The sequence below is a fragment of the Triticum urartu genome, chromosome 2A, assembly GCF_056163025.1.
Source record: "Triticum urartu cultivar PI428250 chromosome 2A, HENAU_Tu73, whole genome shotgun sequence".
Taxonomy (NCBI): domain Eukaryota; kingdom Viridiplantae; phylum Streptophyta; class Magnoliopsida; order Poales; family Poaceae; genus Triticum; species Triticum urartu.
Genome location: NC_141874.1, coordinates 485,332,764 through 485,355,052, shown reverse-complemented (window position 1 = coordinate 485,355,052; position 22,289 = coordinate 485,332,764). Strand labels below are relative to the sequence as shown.

The 22,289-nt window shown below is 44.9% G+C and overlaps 1 pseudogene; it reads right to left on the bottom strand.

Annotated features, from left to right (window-relative positions):
* Positions 1–21,244, bottom strand: part of LOC147985557 (uncharacterized) — a 99,490-nt pseudogene extending 78,246 nt beyond the window's left edge.
* Positions 21,245–22,289: the final 1,045 nt, after the last annotated feature.

The following is a 22,289-nucleotide window of genomic DNA, read 5'->3' as shown; positions in this document are numbered from 1 at the left end:
CGGAGAGCGCTGTCGATGCGGCCGAATACTTCCTAGATCAAATAAATCATGAAGTGGACAAGCTGTTCTGGTCGCAATTCAACTTTCCAGAGCGTCTGCTTCCATTGACTGATCAGCTTGCCGAATGGGCCGAACTCAATAGATTGTCCGGACTCGCCATGAGGTCAGTCGTGGATCATCTGTGGCCGGAAAGGCCGAAGCCGAACAACTATTTTAGCTTGGTGCAGCAGTTCCTTCGTGCGGTGCCACGCATCAATGCGATGAAGAGGTCGGCGTGCATAGAAGGCTCGCGGATGGCCCTTGCCCGTGTCAAAACATACTGGGCGGAGATGGATGCCACCACTGTCGTGGCGCAAGGTTCGGCCATAGGCCGTGTGGCTGCCGAGCACTATTTTGAAGAAGTTCTTGAGGGTGCTCGTTCAATAGAGGCCCAGTGCTCGAAGAATGTTATGTTTGAGTGACATGTATTCCAATTGTAAAAACAACGTTTTATTGAATTTATCAAGGTTGTATTTCTACTTTTTCCCGAAAGTATTGTGATGCCTCCTGTGTGGCCGTTTATGTATACATGTATACAACCTGAAAGATTGCAGTCGTCGCCTTTAGCCCCCACGCATATAATGCGGGCGTGTTCGCAGAAGACACGTATTCACACTTAATCCAACGTCTTGGTCCTATTAAGGAGGTGATAGCGCAGCGAACTAGGCAACCGGACTATGATGCTTTAACCCTTTCACTTAGCCAGAGGAGTTTGACAGTGGGGCTACTAGATAGCCCCTGGTGGCTCCGCACTCGTCCGGATTCGGGGTGCGTACATGCCTGGCCGAGAAACGGCCCTTCGTTAATGCGGAGGAATCCCGAAGATTCCAGTAGGTCATCGAGTGGTTGACCAGTCTCACGCTATATCATGACAGTCAGTTTTCGACTTTCTCTACTGAGGTGCTCGTCCGGATGAACCAGGGCACAGTCGCAATAGTTCTCCTGGTGCCGCCTTAGCCGATAGAGCGGAACATAAGGCAGCAAAACACAGGAGCCGGGCAAACCCAACAGTTGACCAAAGACATGATTCGGAGCTGATGCATATAAGGCCAAACTCGCGACGCCGAACACTCCCTAAGGTATTCGGTCTTTATGGTGTAAACCGGGTCTAAACAGGACCCTTTGTAATAAGCCCCTGGTGTCCAGGTACATGCATTATTCTGGCGTGGCCACATGCCAAGACGTCAGCATCCTTCTCGGTTGTATTGAGAATCCGAGGGATGTAAATCAACAAGAGACAGTAAAAAAGGTTTACGCAGGGTCTTAATCTACAAAGAATCCTTGGAACGGGTCCCTGCTGCACGTCTGCGCCTGTGTCTCCGTTGTGCCATATCCTGGACGGGTGTAGCACGACGGTCGTCTGAAAAAGAGAGGAACTTAATTGAAAAGTTGTCGTGCAAAAGTTAAGTTATACTAAACAATATATAGTTGAAAATGAGTAAAGGTGAGCCTTATTGCCACTTTTGCGCGTGCGTTGAGCCCCTTGTATTGTAATAGGGGTATAGCCATCAAACCTGTATTAATTACATATAGCTGAGCCGGACTCGTCCAGCCGTGTCCGTGGTCTTAACGACCTGTCAAATGCTTGAGTTGGTGAGGCCGTTTAGTGTGTGGCAGCCAAGGCGGCCGCACCGTCTTCAGCGCGCAAGGAGCGCTCAATATTTCCATTTACTGTAATGATGCCGCATGGACCGGGCATCTTGAGCTTGAGGGAAGCGTAATGCGGTATTGCGTTGAAGCGAGCGAAAGCTTCGCGTTCGAGTAGTGCTTGATAGCCACTTTAGAACAGAGCGACGTGGAAAGTTAAATTTTCGCTGCGGAAGTTATCGGGGAAGCCGGATATAACCTCTAGTAGCAAGGAGCCCCTGCAGTGAGCCTCCGGGCATGGCGTTACTCCTTTAAAGGTAGCATTGCTGCGGCAAATTTTTGTTGGGTCTATCCCCATTTTGCGGACTGTGTCCTGATATATCAGATTTAAACTGCTGCCGCCGTCCATCAGGACTCGGGTGAAGCGGTATCCGTCAATTATTGGATCTAATACCAAGGCAGCCCATCCTGCACGCCGGATACTTGCCGAGTAATCCCGATGGTCGAAGGTGATCGGTTGGGACGACCAGTGGCGGAGCTCCGCGGTGATAGTCCCTGGAGCGTGTTCCTCTAAAGGTGCCGCTTTGTTTCTCCCTTTTATCACGTGTAACACGTTGACTGTTTTGACTTCTGGTGGGAATTTCTTCTGCTCCCCTGTGCTTTGCTTGTGAGGCTTGTCCTCATCTTCACTTGGTGTATCCTGCCCCTTGTGTTCGACGTTGAGCTTGCTGGACTGTTTGAATACCCAACATTCTCTGTGGGTATGATTTGCAGGTTTATCCGGGGTGCTATGTATCTGACATATTTGGTCAAGAATTTTGTTTAGGCTGGACACTTCGTCTCTGTTGCCTTTAGAGGGCGCCTTCTGCTGCCCTGGCCGAGAGCTTCTAAATCCGGCGTTTACCGCCGTGCTCTTCGGGCTGTCTTCTTTATTCCGGCGCTTATTCTTCTTGTGTCGTGATTTCCCATTTCCATCCCTGACTTCGGATGTACTTGGGTCGCTGGTGCTGCATCGGGCTAACCAGCTGTCCTCGCCCGCGCAAAAACGGGTCATGAGGCTTGTTAATGCTGCCATTGTTCTCGGCTTTTCTTGACCGAGGTGTCTGGCAAGCCATTCATCTTGAACGCTATGCTTGAAAGCTACTAAGGCTTTGGCGTCCAGACAGTCAACTATTTGGTTCTTTTTAGTGAGGAACCTGTTCCAAAGTTTTCGGGCTGACTCACCGGGCTGTTGAGTTATATGACTTAAATCGTCTGCATCCGGTGGTCGAACATATGTCCCTTGAAAATTTGCCCGAAAGGCATCTTCGAGCTCTTCCCAGCTTCTGATGGAGTTTTCGGGGAGGCTTTTAATCCAGTGCCGAGCTGGCCCTTTGAGCTTGAGGGGTAAGTACTTGATGGCGTGGAGATCGTCTCCTCGAGACATATGGATGTGGAGGATGTAATCCTCAATCCAGACCCCAGGGTCTATTATTCCGTCGTACGCCTCTATGTTTACGGGTTTGAATCCCTCTGGAAATTCATGATCCAGCACCTCGTCGGTGAAACATAGAGGGTGTGCGGCACCCCTGTATTTGGTTGTACCGTGGTGTTCGGATGTTTGTTGTGTTGCATTGTATGTTGGAGCGCGCTTGCGTGGTCCATAGATGGATCTGGTTGCGCCGTCCTTTTGAAGTGAGCCCTTACGCGGATCACGTACTGGTTTATGTGCGGCGTCGTTTGCCGCTTTATGTTGGCTATGAGGTCGTCTATCTGACCGGATGGCCATTTTATTATTTAGTTGTGGAGGATCTAAGGCCTCCTCATCAAATTCAGGTAGCAACTTTCGCTTCGGATAGCTCTTGGTGTGGCGATTACTGCCGTACTTCGCTGCAGTGTTGAGTACTTCGCTCCATTTGATTTTGAGTGTGTATTGTGCAGTCTTGAGCCTTTGCTTCTGTTTTTTCAGGCTCCTCGCCGTGGCAACAAGCCTTTGGTGGGCGCTATGTAGCTCCTGGCGCCTGTCCGGTGTGGTGTCGTCTGGACTGTTATCTTCGACGGAGTCGGGTTGTTTGGTTTGATTCCCCGTGTTGCCCTGGTCGGGCGATGGTTCACCCTGCTCTATCGCTGGGTCTATATGATCGTTATTTCTGCCGAGGCAGGATTTGGAGCGGCGTTTACGCCGCCGCTTTGACTGCTTCTCGAGGGAACAACCCTTCGTTGTGTCCTTCCGTTCCTCGTCGTTGTTTTCTTTGGGTGTGTCCACCATGTATACGTCATGTGACGAAGTGAGCGTCCAGTGCCATGTGGGCAGTTGTTCCTCTTCGCCTCCCACATCGTCGTCCATAATGTTGATGCCTTCGGAGTCGAAGTCGAGCATGTCGGTTAAGTCATCGACAGTGGCTACTAAGTGGGTGGTGGGTGGGTGGCGAATTTCTTCGTCATCCGCATCCCAGTCCTGTCGGACGTAGTTCGGCCTGGACTCTCCTGACAAGGAGAGAGACCTTAATGATTTCAGTATGTCGCCAAAGGGCGAGTGCTGAAAAATATGCGCGGAGGTAAACTCCATGATCGGCGCCCAATCGGATTCGACAGGAACGAGCGCAGGCGGTTCGGAGTCCGTGGCCGGAGAAGGATCCGGTAGTTTGGCAACACGTCTCTCGTGGAGGGTAAGGTCGATATTCGACTCGATCGCCGATGAGGATACAGCCTCCGTGACGGGGTCTATCCACCCGTCCATGGATGGCGCAACTGGCTCCGAATTGACGCTCGGAGCGGCTGCCGGTGCGATCTCCTGAATACGGTCCGATGGTACAGCTAAATCGTACTCATCGTGACCGCGTGGCGCACAAGGAAGGGGCTCGAATCCGTCGAAGATCAAGTCTCCGCGGATATCGGCCGTGTTGTTTAAGCTTCCAAACCTGACCTGGTGGCCAGGGGCGTAACTTTCGATCTGCTCCAGATGGCCAAGCGAGTTGGCCTGCAGTGCGAAGCCGCCGAACACAAAGATCTGTCCGGGGGGAAAAGTCTTCCCCTAGACTGCATCGCTATCGATGATCGTAGGAGCCATCAATCCTAACGGCGAAGACACAAAGGAACTCTCAATGAAAGCACCAATGTCGGTGTCAAAACCGGCGGATCTTGGGTAGGGGGTCCCGAACTATGCGTCTAAGGCGGATGGTAACAGGAGGCACGGGACACGATGTTTTACCCAGGTTCGGGCCCTCTTGATGGAGGTAAAACCCTATGTCCTGCTTGATTTATTCTTGATGATATGAGTATTACAAGAGTTGATCTACCACGAGATCGGAGAGGCTAAACCCTAGAAGCTAGCCTATGGTATGATTGTATGTTGTCCTACGGACTAAAACCCTCCGGTTTATATAGACACCGGAGGGGGCTAGGGTTACACAAGGTCGGTTACAAAGGAGGAGATATACATATCCGTATTGCCTAGCTTGCCTTCCACGCCAAGTAGAGTCCCATCCGGACACGAGACGAAGTCTTCAATCTTGTATCTTCATAGTCCAACAGTCTGGCCAAAGGATATAGTCCGGCTGTCTGGAGACCCCCTAATCCAGGACTCCCACAGAGCCCCTTCCCCAGGAGACCGTCGGGCGCGAGCTGGACATGCAGGCGGTGGCGGAGATTGTCGAGCACCAGCCGTAGTAGTACTGTTTGTTTTGTTAAATTAAGAGCGCCGGTCTTTAATTTGTTAGAGTAATGTTTAGGTCAGCTAGCTCTGTTTAATTGCTGAACTTGCTCGATTAAGTTAGTCTCCTATGTGTACCCAAATTACGCAATGACGTGGATGACCACTGTAACCAGGGAAATTCGAACCAAAATTTTTGACATTCAAACTCAACACACACGGGTTAAGCTATCTGAATCGTTTGTGATGTTCATATATCATACACAATTCTGAATAAGGGACCGTGTCTAATGACACTTTGCGCGCTAGTTTTTTGGCTGAAGTGATTCCAAATTGTCGACTTCCGCAGAAATATCTACCTTCCTGCCCCTCCCCCTTACCAAAATCCACATTTCCCCTCTTTCCACCTTCCTTTCCAAGTTGAAACCTTCACTCGTTGCTTGCAGTGCCGCCGCCTCCTCTCCGGTGATCCTCCTCCTCCTTCCACATCCCACATGCCCCTACCGCCGCGCGAGCGCGACACCTTCCACCCAAATCACCGACCCCTCCACCAAATAAGCGCCGGCCTAAGCCATGGTGCACGCAGTATAGCCAGCACCTCAAGGAGCATTTGGCAACGGAGAAGCAAATCGTGGCTGCACGCGCGGATGAGGTCGCGATGGCTGCAATTCGTGCCGACCCCCAGATCTTGAAGGAGCACCTTGCCATTTGCTAGCTACGCCGGTTAAGCATGCTTGGTTTACCCGTTGCGTGTGCTGCTCCTACCTTTCCTTCACAAATTCTAGTGAATTGAGCTATCTAATTTTACCATGAACTCTGTTGCTCTAGTGTATATGTTCTATATGTCGTGCAATGTGGTGCTCACTTATTAACTGATTTGTTAATTAGTTGTCGTCTTTAGTTAACTGTTTGGTTTAATTCAGCAAATGTGATGTTCAATTCTTTAGGCTGCAATTTTGTATTTTCTTCCATCTGAGAAATAAATCGAATTTATCTTTACAAAATTGTGGGTGCATTCTGTTATTGTATACCATGTGAGGAATAAATTGAATTTGGCTGTACTAAATACATGAGAAACAAATACAATTGCTACAATTGGCTGTAGTTAACTGTTTGGTTAACTATCTGATCTTCTATTAGGAGTATGTTATATTGTGCAATGTGGTGCTCAGTTAATGTTTGGTTCATTTGTTGTGGTGTTTAGTTAACTGCTTGGTTCAATTCTGCAATGTGATGTCCAATTGTCGTGGGTAGAATTTTGTATTGTTGTGCACGTGAGGAATAAATCGAATTTGGCTGCACTTAATACATGAGAAACATATACAAGTGCTATATTTCATAGTTCTTAATCATGCTTGGTTTGGATAAATGGGTTTTCTGTGTGACTTCAATTAATCTGATGAATCTGCAATGTGATTATTTTTCATCGACATATTTTACTGATACCATGCGAACCCTTACTTAACCTGACTAACTACCTTATATATGTTGCAGGGAAACAATGAGAAGCACTGAGGATTACAATCAAGGTTAGCACGTGCATGGTCCGTTGTCTAATAGCACATTATTGTGCAATTGCATGAACCATTCTAATATTTAGGTTTTTAACAATTTGGTCTTGCACTTGTAGGTCCTGCTGTCGGAGATTTTGACCCACTGTTCGACCCTTTTTGCATATGGGGAAATGAGTTGTCCATGAATATCAGTCAAGTCAAGAAACTCAGAAAGATTGTTAGGATAAAGAAATTAGCGACAAAAAACAACAAGATCTTTGTCTGCACAATGAAGAAGACATCAGTTCACTACAGGATGATACTAACTATTATACCTTGCCTTTTTTATTCCTTTGCCCCATTTCCAATATAGTGAAGATATTTATGCACATCCTTGTTTTCAGGCCTTTCCAAAGCAGTTCACTGATGATTACCTCTCAAACCACATGTATGGTCAGGAGGCGAGGAAGGTATTCATACAACACCGACGGTTCAATATTGAAATGTTCCTGAAGAGGACGAAGGATGGATGGTCAATCATCCACAGGCACTGGCCTAAAGTTACAAAGACCTTCAACATCAATGAAGGCTCAATATTTGTCTTCTGCTTCAGCAGTTTTCCAGATGAGATACATCTGTCTATGTACTGTCTATGATGCTAATTTCGAAAGGTTATAGATGTTGCATGTGAAACTTGGTCCTGGTGTAGTTGTGTAATGGGGTAGTTGAGTGCTGAAGCTATATGATGTTGTACTGTGATGTATTTCAATTATGAAAATGAAATATATTGTGTGCTTAATATGAACTGTCAATTAGATTAATAAATGGATTATGAATAATCAGATAATTAGCCTGCTAATTGGGTTTTGCTATTGCAAACGGTTGTTGAAAAATACCATGGGTGATGACCTCAGGCAACGCACACAGTTTCTAGGAATAAACCGTGTTGGATCAATGAACAATCACGCATGACTTTCTCTTAAAAGCTATTTGCGTTAGGCCACCTTGCGCAAATGTTTACCACATGAAAACTATGTGTGATGGACAACCTTTGCCACACAGTTTTTTCCACGGACCATGTGTGATATATTCTATAACGCAAGCGATTTAACAGGAAAAATTGTGTGTGATGTACCTGTGAACAGAAATATTTTCCTTGGAGCGACTGTATGGGATGTACATACGAGCGGAAACATTTAGCGGGGACTAGCAGTGTGGGATGTACTTGTGACCGGAAACAATTTTGCCATATAATTGTATTTTTTAGCTCTATTGTACAAATTTCCGTATTTGAGCGCTCGCCGGTCGCACACGACCTCATTTTGCCGAACTTATGTGCCAGGAGGGCATATCCCCAATGGTTTCCGAGTCATGTGGGAAGGACCCCCCTATCGCCTACACTCACTTGGCGATGGTTCCAAATGCCGTCGTGGAAAGGGGTTAAAACCGTTTGTTTAGGAGCTCGCTGTACTAGTGTTAGCCTATGTGTCGTAATTATCTATTTTGTCCGAAATATTTCTTTTAAGAACCCATTAACCTATTTGCTTTTTAGTGGCTATTTGCTTATGTATGTAACTAGTTCACTCGTTCTTCTCAAAAAAAACTAGTTCACTCGGCTGCCGTGCTTTGAATCTCCTTCCTCAAAACATATTCCCCTTCTCAGGTGGACCCAGCACGTCTCGTACACACACATATGGGACCAACCACCTATCCATTTGTATTTCTTTATTTTCTCCAATCTTTCGTTCTCTTCCTATACAACGGCTGGCCATCATAGCCTATGGTGTTGGCCAGGCCATCCTTCTAGTCCCACACATTGTCCGGCGGCGGCGGCTCCACCGGTCCACCCTGCACCCGAACAAGTCGACCCTCGTACTCCCCTCCGCCTGCGTCTTCCTCCGCTCTGGTTTGTTCGGATCGAGGTCTCGACGTCGTCCTCCGCCTTGGTTCTCTCGCCGTGGCGCCGCCGTCTATCGTTCCCAACATGGTCAGCAAAACAAGAGGAATCGGGAGACAACTATTCGTCGAGAAGCTGACAGTCCCGGGCTCACCAGGTCCATGGCCTAGGTTTTCTTGTTTAACATGGGCAACCCACGACACGTTTCAACATTTTTTGGATCCAGCGGGTATCAAGCGGCCTCCGGGCCTCCCAACCTAGCTTGTCTATAACATCAGCAGCCCAAGTTATGTTTGTTTTTTCAAGACGACGCACAGCTCAGTTCTATTTTTCTATAAAAATGCAAAACCGAACCTATGTTTTCCATAATAACGCAAAACTTGAAAGTGCGTTATATCGACTAGAGGGGGGTGAATAGGTGATTTTTATGAATTCTTCACTGAGGAATTTGTAGGTGAGGAAATTCCATATGAAGAACTACTAGCAGCTGAATAAGTACTCAAAAGTAAACATAACGGAACACAAGCATAATCATCATGATGAAATGAAGACAAGCACAGAGTACAGAAAGCGTAAACATAGGATAACACAGGATGAAGACAGACTGAAGAAATTGAACTAAGGAAATTGAGAAAGTCTTCAGTCAAAGTCTTCAAACACAGATACGAACAAGCACTCAACACAGTTATGAGGAAATGAAATAGTTGAGGAAATAGAACCAGTGAGCTTGGTGAAGACAATGATTTGGTAGACCAGTTCCAACTGTTGTCTCAGTTGTACATCTGGTTGGAGTGGCTAGGTATTTAAACTTGAGGACACACAGTCCCGGACACACAGTCCTCACCGTATTCTCCTTGAGCTAAGGTCACATAGACCTCGCCCAATCACTCGTGGTAAGTCTTCAGGTGACTTCCGAACCTTCACAAACTTGGTCACTCAGCGATCCATAATTCCTCTTGGATGCTCTAGACCTTGACGCCTAACCGTGTGGAAGAAGCACAGTCTTCAAAGGTAATAAGCGTCGAATCCACGCAGGATCAATCTCTTCAGCGATGCTCAATCACTTGGGGTTTGTAGGTGTTTGGTTTTGGGTTTTCCTCACTTGATGATTTTCGCTCAAAGTCCTCGAAGGATGCGATGCTCTCAAATGACAAGTGTCAGTTTCTCTCGGAGCAGCCAACCAGCTAGTGGTTGTAGGGGGCGGCTATTTATAGCCTAGGGAGCAGCCCGACATGATAAGACATAAATGCCCTTCAATGATATGACCGTTAGGTGGGTAGATATTTTGGGACAGCTGGCGCATAGCATAGCAACGATCGGAATTTTGAGTAGCAAAATCCTCAGGGCTATCATGTTCCTCACTGTGTAGGTAATCCGCACTGGCGAATTCCTAACTCCTCAGTCAGAACAAATTCCTCAGAGACCAGAAGAACTTCGTCTCTGTCACTGAAGAATATGACTGAACTGTATGAGATTTCCAATGGCTTCACTCGAAGGGATTGGTAGGTGTAGAATTTTGAGTTGAGCATCACATGGAAATTTTTCCTTAGTATTTCCTCGACCCCCTTTAACAGTACGGTGTTTCCTATGACTCAAGAAAGAGAAAATGAAACTACGAAAACAAAAGTCTTCACGCTTCATGTTCCTCGAATGAATGCCAAGTTTTCAAAGGTCACACCAATTTCTTCACTTTCAAAGTCTTCAAAAAGTCTTCAGAAATTCAAAGTCTTCAGTCAAAGAACTTCATTTTTAGGGGCCGACTTTTTCTGTAAATATCAAACTCCTCATAGACTTATAGACCTGTGTACACTCAAAAACACATTAGTCTCTTAACCTATAAGTCTTCAATACACCAAAATCACTAAGGGGCACTAGATGCACTTACAAGCTCCCCCTTTTTGGTGATTGATGACAATATAGGTTAAGTTTTCAACGGGGATAAACATATGAATTTTAAATACTGATATTGAGGAATTTGATTGCAAGATATAGAAGAACTCCCCCTGAAGATGTGCATGATGAGGAATTTGCTTTTGAAGCATTGCACACTTGAAGAGTAGAATCATGGAGATCTCCCCCTATATCTTGTAATTCATACACGCATTTGACATATCATAATGAGGAATTTGAAATGCATGATGAAATATGGTGACTGATGTAATTCAGCATGCGTGCATTAACATATATGAGGAATAAGCATGCAGAAAAACACAATAAACGTATCAGAGCACCATCGGGTTTAAGTTTACAACTCGATCAATAAAGTTTCAGAAGAACGAGAGTTGTAACTTAGCAAAAAAACACCCATATAGACAGACCTTCTTGAAGACTAACTCAAAATTCTCCCCCTTTGTCATCGAATGACCAAAAGGATCGAAAATGAGGACTAACGCCCCTGAAGAATATCAAGTTGATGAAGGAGCGCCAGCATTGTTGGGGTCGTTTATCGTGGAAGGGCCTGCTGCAGTGTTGTCCAAGTCTTCGTACTCGTCGGTATCGCGTGATGAAGAATATGAGCTGGACACCAAAGAAGGAACCTTGACCTTCTTGAATTTCTTTGGTAGAGGTGCAGACCAGTCAAAATCTTCCTTGAGACCCATTTTCTGGAGATCTTTTTCACCATACAGATGTGATAGAATGGCCCAGGTGCAACCGAAGACTTCATGGAGGTAGTAATGGTTTTTCTTCACTGCATTGTGTGTAGCAGTCATGTTGTGAAGAAATGAACCAAACTGACGCTTAACCCATTTATGGTTTTGATCCACCTTCTGGTGAAGACTAAGCAGAAGCTCACGGTCAGTCATCACACGAGGAGTAGTGGCTTGAGGAGTAGACTTGGGTGCATTGGCAGCAGAGTCATGTGTGGCAGAGTCATCATTGGTGGAATAAGATGCAGCTTTGCGAAACTGACCATTCAATGGACGAATGCCTTCATCAATGACTGCAGGAGCCTTGCCCTTTTCATCAGTTGAAGTAAAAGCCTGCTTGAGGACTTCAATCGGGGGTAGATAGCTAAGATGATTCTGAAAATCAGCCTTGTAGTTGAGTGAAGACCTTGTCCTGAGGAATCTCATAATCCAAGGTGCATAAGGCTTCAGCTCAAACGGAGAAAGTGCAGCATTTGCCAGAGTCCTCATGAAGAAATCGTGATAGTTGATAGGAATGCTATGAATGATGTTGAATAGTAGATTCTTCATGATGCCAACTATTTCCTCATCAGATGAGTCGTGGCCTTTGATGGGACTCATTGTCCTCGTCAGAATGCGATAGACGGTTCTGGCACATAGAGTAAATCCTTCACGAGGAATTTGGTCCTTGGGGCTTGACCGGGCTTCAAAGGCTTCATTGACACTTGCATGTAATGAGCTGTGAGTTCTGGTTCATGATACAGGCAGCGAGCTCCTTCACTGGGTGGACGATGGGCAGGGCATGAAGCAATTCAGAGGCCGGTGTCTTATAGTGAGTATTTTCGGTCATCCAGTCCAAGACTCAGGTGTTGATATCTTCAGGATGACCTGTGATATGCAATGTAGCGTAGAACTGAAGAATAAGCTCTTCATTCCAATCAACAATGTCAGAGCAAAAGTTGAGGAGGCCTGCATCATGAAGAACACTGAGCACAGGAGAGAAGCAAGGTAATGATTCCATGTCCACGTGAGGAATATGCTCATGGTAGAAGATTTTGTCTTTGTTGGAAAGCAATGAAGAATAGAAGTTGGCATGGCTTGCAGTCCAGAAACGCTTCCTCCTTAGACGAGCAGAGTCATAGGGATTGTAGTTAGTGAAGAACACATGCTCGCCGAAGAAATCATCGGCCTTGAATTTCTACTTCTTTGAGAATGGATCCTTTGGCTTGGGGTGAGGAGTGTCAGTCAATTGCATCACAACCTCCGGGATCTCGATCTCAGGTTCCACGGGCTGAGGAATTTCAAGTGCTGCTTCAGTGGCAGCCTGGGACTTCAATTCTTCATCTACATAATCTTCAGCACTAGTGGCTGGAATTTCTTCATGGACAAATGGTGTGGCATGTGGTTCATCAGATCCCATTTGTACAGTAGTTACTGGGGACTGAGGAATTTGTTGCAATGGTGTGAAGAGTGGAGATTTGGGGTTCTGACTTTACCAAAATTCATCACTTAGCACGGGTGTGGTACAGCCAATGTCCACATCTTCATCTCCCATTTCTTCAACACCGGCCTCTTCAGCAGTAAACTGAGGCATAGGCGAGGAGACAACTGGTGTTGAAGGGATTGTATCCACTTCAATTTCTTCATCCATCTGCTATGACGAAGCAGTAGAGGGATCCTCTTCATCAGATTTGCTTGGAATCACATATTCTTCATCAAAAGGAACATCGTCCTTTGATGGCATGGTTGAGATAGGAACAGCATCAATGGGGTTTGCCAACGAGCTAGTCAATGGCTTCATCTTCTTCTGAGCTGAAGAATCTGATGTAGTTGATGCCTTCCTTTTCTTCACTGCTGCATGCTCTGCAGCCTTGGTCTTCTTCACATCTGATGCAGATGGAAGGATCAGAGTTGGTGTGGGCGCAGGAGCAGAGGAATTAAGTTGTATTTCTTCAGGCACAACTGATGCAATTGCCCTGACTTCTTCATTTTCTTCAGGCGCACCACTAGTGGATTCCCTGGCAATTTCATCAGCAGCTGGAATACAGTCATTAGCCCTGGAACTCACATTTTCTTCAGCAACCTGATTGTCATCAGAGGTGCGGGCATTTTCTTCAGTCGGCTGAGCAGATGCTTCAGCGTGAGGAATTTCCTGTTGCATTGGGGCTGCAACATTGGAAGTGAACTGTTCAGTTATCTTTACAAATCTGACTTTGGCTCCTAGCCAGTCAGCATAATAGCGATCAAATTGAAGAGCAACAAGTTCTTCAGGTGAAAGCTTCAGAACGTTTTGCTTCAGAAAGCGCTCTTTCTTGTACTGTGCTTTCTTCACCCTCCTTCCCTGTTCAAATTTCCATTTCTCTTCATCAATGAAGTGAGTCAGTACATGACTTTGACCAGGAGTGAGGTTTAGCTCAGGCAGAGGTGTGTTGGGGTCCTTGTGCCACAAGTCAATGAAGTCTAGGATCAACTTCAGATCCAGCATTTATGGCACATTACTGCCTTTGGCTCTAGCGGCCCTGAGTTGCCTGTCCCTGATGATTTCAGCAAGTTCTTCATCATCAGCTTCGCCATCATCAGAGGGCACTTGGAAAGCAACTTGTTTCTTGTGAGGACTTGGTCGAGGACCTCGTCCAGCAGTGGTCTTCTTCTTCAGAAGAGTGGGAGCAGCTGAGGAACTTGGCCATGAGGGCATTGCTGGTGAAGCACTGGGCTTGTGAGGAGGCTTCTTTGGCATGGCCTTCTTCGGCTTTACAGAGGCCTCAACAGCAGCGGCAGCAGCAGAGTCTTCGTTAAATTTCCTCACTACATCTTTTGCTTGTTTGGACAACTTGGCCTGGCGCTTGGCCCATTCATCAGGATAATCCTCACCACGCTTGAGGCTGGTGGGATCAACTATTTGACCATGTGCCAACGGAGGTCTTGGGCATGGAGGATTTAGTGCAAATTTCTTCATATATTTGGGAGTAACATATTTGTACTCCCTCCACTCTCTTGCCCATCTCCTCTCAATCTTTTGAATGCGCACCTTGCGCTGATTTTTATCTTCCTCAGGGGGTGTGCAGTACCCAGCATATATGTCCTCAGGTATTTCAAAGGCAGTGTTGACCTAAGGCCTCTTTTCTCCTTTCTGTGGCTTCTTACCATCAGCCATTTTCTTCAGTTGAGGAATTTGAACAATTGAATTCTGAAGAGGTATGCAACTTTTCTTCGAGGAACGCTGCAAATGAGTTAAGTTGATGAGAACCTAGTGATTCAGCAGCTGACATGAGTACCTGTGAACAGAGTGTAGTTGCGAGGAATTTGGAGAGGTCATATGCGTTCTCAGAAGGTTTTTTTATAAAGAACAAGTTTGATGAATTTGACCAGATGAGTCTTGAAGAATTTCACTAAGCGTTCTTTGTCTTAGGTTGAGGATGTGTATAGATCGAAAATCCACACATTTGAGGAATCTTGAAGAAAAACATAGCTTAGAGAAACGAATCAAGAACAGATGACATGTGAGGTGTTTTAGTGTGTGAAGATATGAAGAAAAAAACCTTTGAGGATTTTGTAGAAATCATTTGAATCAAAGAGGGCAGCAAAAGTAACTTTTAATTACCCTGGACGAAGAACACGATGAACTGGTATGTGGAGATGTGAAGTTCGTCAGTGCAGATCTTCCACGCCCTAACTTGGTGGAGGAAAACAGCTACGGCGGCGGCAGAGTGAAGATTTCCGCGACCGGCGCGAGTACGACGGCGATGAGGTCGAGGCAGTGAAGCTTTTCCTCACCGGCGACAATGATGTAGCGGCGGCACAAGGGTTTGAGAAGCTCGAGCTGGAGAGAGGTCAAGTGGAGTAAAGGAAGTGAGGAAGGGGAAGGGGGTATTTATAGCCACGGTGAAAAACTGTTCGCCCGAAGAATTTGGACGAACGTGCCCCCGACCCTTCTCATTCGCTTGACATGTGTCACCCACGTACTGAGAAGTGGAGATCGTGTGCGATCATGGGTGAATAGATAAGTATATCATGGGATGCGGAACGGTTTGAGCGGCAAAGCCAAAAATTTAGATAAGATAGGTTTTAAAGTTCCGCTCGCAATTTCTTCAGCTGACAAGGACACAGTGAAGATTTTGAACGAGTTTCAAATAGAACGCACATGAAGAATTTGTGAACATATTGGGTTGAGTATAGCATAGAGGGGGAAGGATCCGATCACATTCACTTAGCAGAAAAACCAACTTGAAGAAATAGCCATAAGTGAATGCTGTAGAGGACATAAACTCAAAAACGACGGAAACAGTGAAGACAATGCAAAGTTGAAGAATTTGAACAACTGAGGAATTTCAACACAAAAAAACTCAAATTGAGGATTTTCAACTTTTGGTGGTGGCGTGACCCACCATATAAGAATGATGATTTCAGACACCACGTACAATTGTCATAGGGTTCTGAGAATCAAATTCTTCATTAATTTCTTCACACTTAGAGTGTTATTCTTCATTGATTGAAGAAAAAATGTTTCTTCATGTGTTGCACATCTAAGTCATCAATTTTGCATAAGTGTTAGGATGAGTGTCCTTTTCAAAGAACATTCGAATTCTAAGATATTTAGCTCACGCCGCAACTTGCAAAATCTCTTGTCATCCAAGGGCTTTGTGAAGATATCGTCTAGCTGTTATTCAGTCTTCACATGCTCAATAGAAATGTCGCCCTTCAACACATGATCACAAAGAAAATGATGATGAATCTGAATGTGCTTTGTCTTCGAGTGCTGAACTGGGTTGTGAGCAATCTTGATGGCACTCTCATTGTCACAGAAGAGAGGCACATTCTTCATGTTGACGTCGTAGTCCTTGAGAGTTTGCTTCATCCATAGCAATTGAGCACAGCAAGAACCAGCGGCAATGTACTCAGCTTCAGCAGTAGATAGTGATACGCAGTTCTGTTTCTTCGAGGACCAACAGACCAAAGATCATCCGATGAAATGACATGTACCAGATGTTGACTTGCGGTCCACACGATCACCAGCATAGTCAGAGTCAGAATATCCAATGAGATCAAAAGCCGAGCCCTTGGGGTACCATAATCCAAGTGTTGGTGTGTGAGCTAGATATCGAAGAATATGCTTCACAGCCTTATGGTGTGATTCCTTCGGTGTAGCTTGAAATCGGGCACACATGCAAACACTAAGCATAATATCTGGCCTAGATGCACATAAGTACAATAAAGAACCAATCATGGAGCGATATACCTTATGATCGAAGTCGTTACCATTTTCATCAGTGCACAGATGGCCATTTGTGGGCATAGGAATTTTGACGCCTTTGCAATCGTGCATGCCGAATTTCCTCAGTACATCCTTGAGGTATTTCTCCTGAGATATGAATATGCCATTGCATTGTTGACGAATTTGAAGACCTAAAAAGAATTTCAATTCTCCCATCATAGACATTTGATATTATTCACTCATCATATAGGCAAATTCATCACTATAATGTTGGTCAGTACAGCCAAAGGTAATATCATCAACATATATTTGGCACACAAACAATTCACCATCATAAGATTTAGTGAAAAGAGTAGGGTCGAGTGAACCGGGTTTGAAGCCTTTCTTCATAAGGAATTCCTTCAAAGTATCATACCACGCCCGTGGGGCCTGCTTGAGGCCATAGAGGGCCTTATTGAGTCTGAAGACTTTGCCAGGATGCTTTGGATCTTCAAAACCTGGGGGTTGAGCAACATATACTTCTTCCTCAAGCTTACCATTGAGGAATGCACTTTTCACATCCATTTGATATAGAGTGATATCATGATGGTTAGCATAAACAAGTAATATGCGAATAGCCTCAAGTCTGGCAACAGGTGCAAAAGTTTCATCAAATCAATTCCTTCAACCTGTGTGTAGCCTTGAGCTACAAGCCGTGTCTTATTCCTTACCACAAGGCCATTTTCGTCTTGCTTGTTGCGATAGATCCATTTTGTACCAATGACATTGTGCTTGCGAGGATCTGGACGTTTGACCAGTTCACAGACATTGTTGAGCTTGAACTGATGTAATTCTTCTTGCATGGCCTGAATCCATTCAGGCTCCAGAAATGCTTCATCTACCTTAGTGGGCTCTGTGATAGAGACAAAAGCATAGTGCCCACAAAAGTTAGATAAATGTGAAGCTTTTGAGCGTGTGAGAGGACCTAGCGCTTTAATGTCATCGATGATCTTTTCAACTTGCACTTCTTTTGCAACGCAAGGATGAGCTGGTTGTTGTTGAGGAATTTGATCAGCATTTTCTTCAGCACCATTTTCTTCAGTATTTTCTTCAGGTGCATTAGCTCGACGTTCTTCATGTTCTGGAATGAATTCTTTAGCAGATTCTTCAGTAGGAATGACATCCTCAGTAGCCTTGAACTTGATAGTTTCCTCATGTGCTGGTTCATCTATCACAGAAGGTAGGTACTCTCTTTGCGAGCCATTAGTTTCATCAAATCGCACATCTACAGTTCCAACACCCTTGTGAAGAACGTTGTCGAAAACTCTGTAGGTGTGCGAGTCCTTTCCGCAACCAAGCATAAAACCTTCATGTGCTTTCGGTGCAAATTTTGAGTTGTGATGAGGATCTCTAATCCAACATTTAGCACCAAAGACTTTGAAATAACTTACATTGGGTTTCTTATCAGTGAGGAGTTCATAGACAGTCTTCTTGAAGAATTTGTGAAGATATACTCTATTGATGATGTGGCACGCAGTATCAATTGCCTCAATCCAGAAACGACGAGGCATTTTGTATTCATCAACCATAGTGCGGGCCATCACAGCAAGAGTCCTGTTCTTGCACTCCACGACGCCATTCTGCTAAGGAGTATAAGGAGCAGATAACTCATGAGTAATACCAAGTTCATCAAGGTAGTCATCAAGACCAGAATTCTTGAACTCAGTTCCATTGTCACTTCTGATGTGCTTGATCTTCACACCAAAGTTGGTTGAAGCCCTCGAGGAAAATCATTTGAAGACTTCCTGCACTTCATGTTTGTAACTAACAATGTGTACCCATGTGTATCGAGAGTAATCATCAACAATAACAAAGCCATACTGAGACGCATCATTTGAGACTGCAGAATAATGGTTAGGACCGAAGAGATCCATGTGAAGCAATTCAAATGGACGAGTGGTGGCCATGATAGTCTTTGCTGGATGCTTAGCCTTTGTCATCTTCCCAGCTTCACAGGCTCCACATAAGTGATCCTTGAGGAATTTTACATTCTCGATGCCAATGACATCCTTCTTCTTCGCAAGCGTGTGCAAATTCCTCATGCTTGCATGACAAAGTCGTCGATGCCAGAGCCAGCCTTCTGAAGCTTTTGCAAGTAGACACACGGCTGGTTGCGGTCCTGTAGAGAAATCAACAATATACAGGTCTCCTCTCCTAAAGCCTTCGAAGACTTTAGAATTTTCAGCTTCCATAACCACAACACAACGGTACTTGCCAAAGACAACAACCATATCAAGATTGCAAAGCATTGAGACAGACATGAGTTTGTATCCTAAGGACTCGACAAGCATGACTTTGTCCATGTGTTGATCCTTTGTGATCGCAACCTTACCTAGACCCAATACCTGACTTTTGCCTTTGTCAGCGAAGATGATATGCTTTAGATGCGATGGTGATAAGGGAGCATCCAACAATAGATTCCTGTCACCAGTCATGTGATTGGTACATCCACTATCAAGGACCCACTAAGTGGCTTTGGGTTGGTCATCCTGCAGATGAATTAGTGCAACTTACGAACTCATATACTTCATCAGTGAAGAATATGACATCAATTCATCAGATCAATTTCATCAAGCAACAGAACAGATAAAGCAGTATGAGGACATGAGAAATGAAAGTTCATTTCTTCATGATTAGCCTGCGTCCTTTCAGGCACACTCAGGTCTCCAGCAAATTCTTCAGATGATTACGTACGTCTGGAGACCTGACCCTGCAGAATAGATTAGTTCTTTTTCTTCACCACCCACATCTGAAGGGGTGGCAGAGAGTTCATCACTCTGCGAGCTCCATACGAGAAAGGTGGCATAGATGTCAGTCCATTTCGTTTCACATAAGAAGAGTTAGGATAAGCATAAGAATAAGCAGAGAAATTCTTCGAGGACTTATGAACATAATGATTAGAAGAATAATGCTCATATTCATAGCCCTTAGCTCTTCCCTGCGAAATAGAGTTGTTAGCACGATGATATTCATATGAGGACTTTGATCCTTTTGAGGAATTTGGTCCATATGAAGAATTTGATCTAGGGTTCCTATTCTTCACAGGTGGTGTCCTGAGGACATTCACCTGAAGACTTTCAAGGCACCTTTTGGGAACCCAGATTTTCTTCATATGAGGACCGTTCATGTAGTTAGTGTCAACATATCTAGCAAATATTTCACCATTCTGATTTTTGAACAGTTTATAGTTGGAGTCAAATGACTCATCATCAGAACGAGGAGATTCACATGCAAAGCCAGATAAGTTAGATGGATCAACTGGAGGTCTCTTTGCAGCAACCCATGAGGTTTGGGGGTACTGCTCAGGCTTCCAATATGTACCATCAGCATTGAGTTTCCTCTCAAAGGCAATACCCTCTTTCCTAGGGTTCCTATTGAGGATCTGCTTTTTAAGCACATCACAAAGAGTCTGATGCCCTTTGAGGATTTTGTACATGCCTGTCATGTACAATTCCTTCAGCCCTGCATCTTCAGTGATACTAGCAATGTCCTCGGATGAGGAATTAGTGATAGCAGAGGCAGGGGAAGAATTTGAAACATTAGCAGCATTTGAACATTCAGGTGAAGAACTAGCAGATTTACGTTCAATGCACTTCAAGCATGGACAAACAAATTCTTCCTGAGAAGCGCTGATTTGTTGAGCAAGTAATGAATCGCGCTCCTTCTGAAGATCTTCATAACTCACTCTTAGCTTTTCAACATCTTGCTTTCTTTGAAGAAATTCATATGAAAGCTTCTCATGATCAGATAAGAGAGTGTTATGATGACCTTGAAGGTTGTCAAACCTAGACTGAAGTCTCTGAATATTTTCAGTCAAGGTTTTAGTGTGATCCATTTCTTCACCCAACATATCATCACTTTTGTCTAGCATGCTTTGAACCTTATCAAAAGCCTTTTGTTGTTTTACAGCAATCTTAGCAAGTTTGGAGTAGCTGGGTTTGAGGTTTTCATCAGATTCATTCTCACTTGATTCAGAGGGGGGTATTTGAGTACCTTGGCACCTTTTGCCATGAAGCAATAGGTGGGAGCGTAGTCATCATTGTTTCCATCAGCCATGTTGGTGAAGCCATTTTCTTCAGAGTTGAAGATGGACTTGCTGACAAAAGCAGTAGCGAGAGCCAGGCTCGCCACACCAGACTCAGACTCCTCAGATGCCTCCTCTTCCTCATGTTCCTCGGATTCAGCCTCAGAGTCCATTTCCTTGCCAATGAATGCCCGAGCCTTCTTGGAGCTGCTCTTCCTGTAAGATGAACACTTCGAGGATTTTGATGATGAAGATTTTGAGGATTTCTTCTTTTTCTTCGCATCATCAGAACTGTAATCCTTGTATTTCTTCTTCTTTGATTCCTTTTCCCACTGAGGACAATCTTGAATGTAGTGTCCAGGTTTCTTGCATTTGTGACAAAGCCTCTTCCTGTAGTCACTAGATGAGGAATCATTGCTCCTTGAGGATTTTCCAAAGCAACCACGTCTTGAGAACTTCTGGAATTTTTTCACGAGCAGTGCTAGCTCATGGCTCAGTTCTTCAGGATCACCAAGGCTGCTACCAGAATCTTCATCTTCAGATTCAGACACTACCTTGGCCTTCAGGGCACGTGATCTACCATAGCTTGAACCATAGAGATCTCTCTTCTCAGCAAGCTGGAACTCATGAGTATTTAGCCTCTCGAGGATATCGGCGGGATCAAGTGACTTGTAATCAGCACGTTCTTGTATCATCAATGCTAGAGTATCAAATGAGGAATCAAGCGATCTCAGCAATTTCTTCACCACCTCATGGTCGGTGATGTCAGTGGAACCAAGTGCTTGAAGCTCATTTGAGATGTCAGTGAGGCGACCGAAGGTTTGTTGAACATTTTCATTTTCGACTCTTTTGAAGTGATTGAAGAGATTGCGAAGAACATCAACTCGAGAGTCACGCTGTGCTGAGACTCCTTCATTGACCTTGGACAGCCTATCCCAGATAAGTTTAGCAGTTTCCAACGCACTCACTCTTCCATACTGTCCTTTGCTCAGATGGCCACATATGATATTCTTCGCTTGAGAGTCGAGTTGCCTGAATCTCTTCACATCAGCAGCATTCAGAGAAGGTGTGACTGAGGGAACACCATTTTCCACAACATACTAGAGATCGTTATCAATTGCCTCAAGATGCATTCACATCTTATTCTTCCAGTAGGGGTAGTCCGTCCCATCGAAGGTAGGACACCCAGCAGAGACCTTGATCATACCTGCGGTCGTCATAACTAAAACTCCAAGCGGTTAAACCAAAATCACACAGAACAAGGGAGTACCTTGCTCTGATACCAATTGAAAGTGCGTTATATCGACTAGAGGGGGGGTGAATAGGCGATTTTTATGAATTCTTCACTGAGAAATTTGCAGGTGAGGAAATTCCTTAGTGAAGAACTACTAGCAGCAGAATAAGTACTCAAAAGTAAACATACCGGAACACAAGCATAGTCATCATGATGAAATGAAGACAAGCACAGAGTACAGAAAGCGTAAACACATGATAACACAGGATGGAGAAATTGAACTGAGGAAATTGAGAAAGTCTTCAGTCAAAGTCTTCAAACACAGATACGAACAAGCACTCAACACAGTTATGAGGAAATGAAAGAGTTGAGGAAACAGAACCAGTGAGCTTGGTGAAGACAATGATTTGGTAGACCAGTTCCAACTGCTGTCTCAGTTGTACATCTGGCTGGAGCGGCTAGGTATTTAAACCTGAGGACACACAATCCTGGACACACAGTCCTCA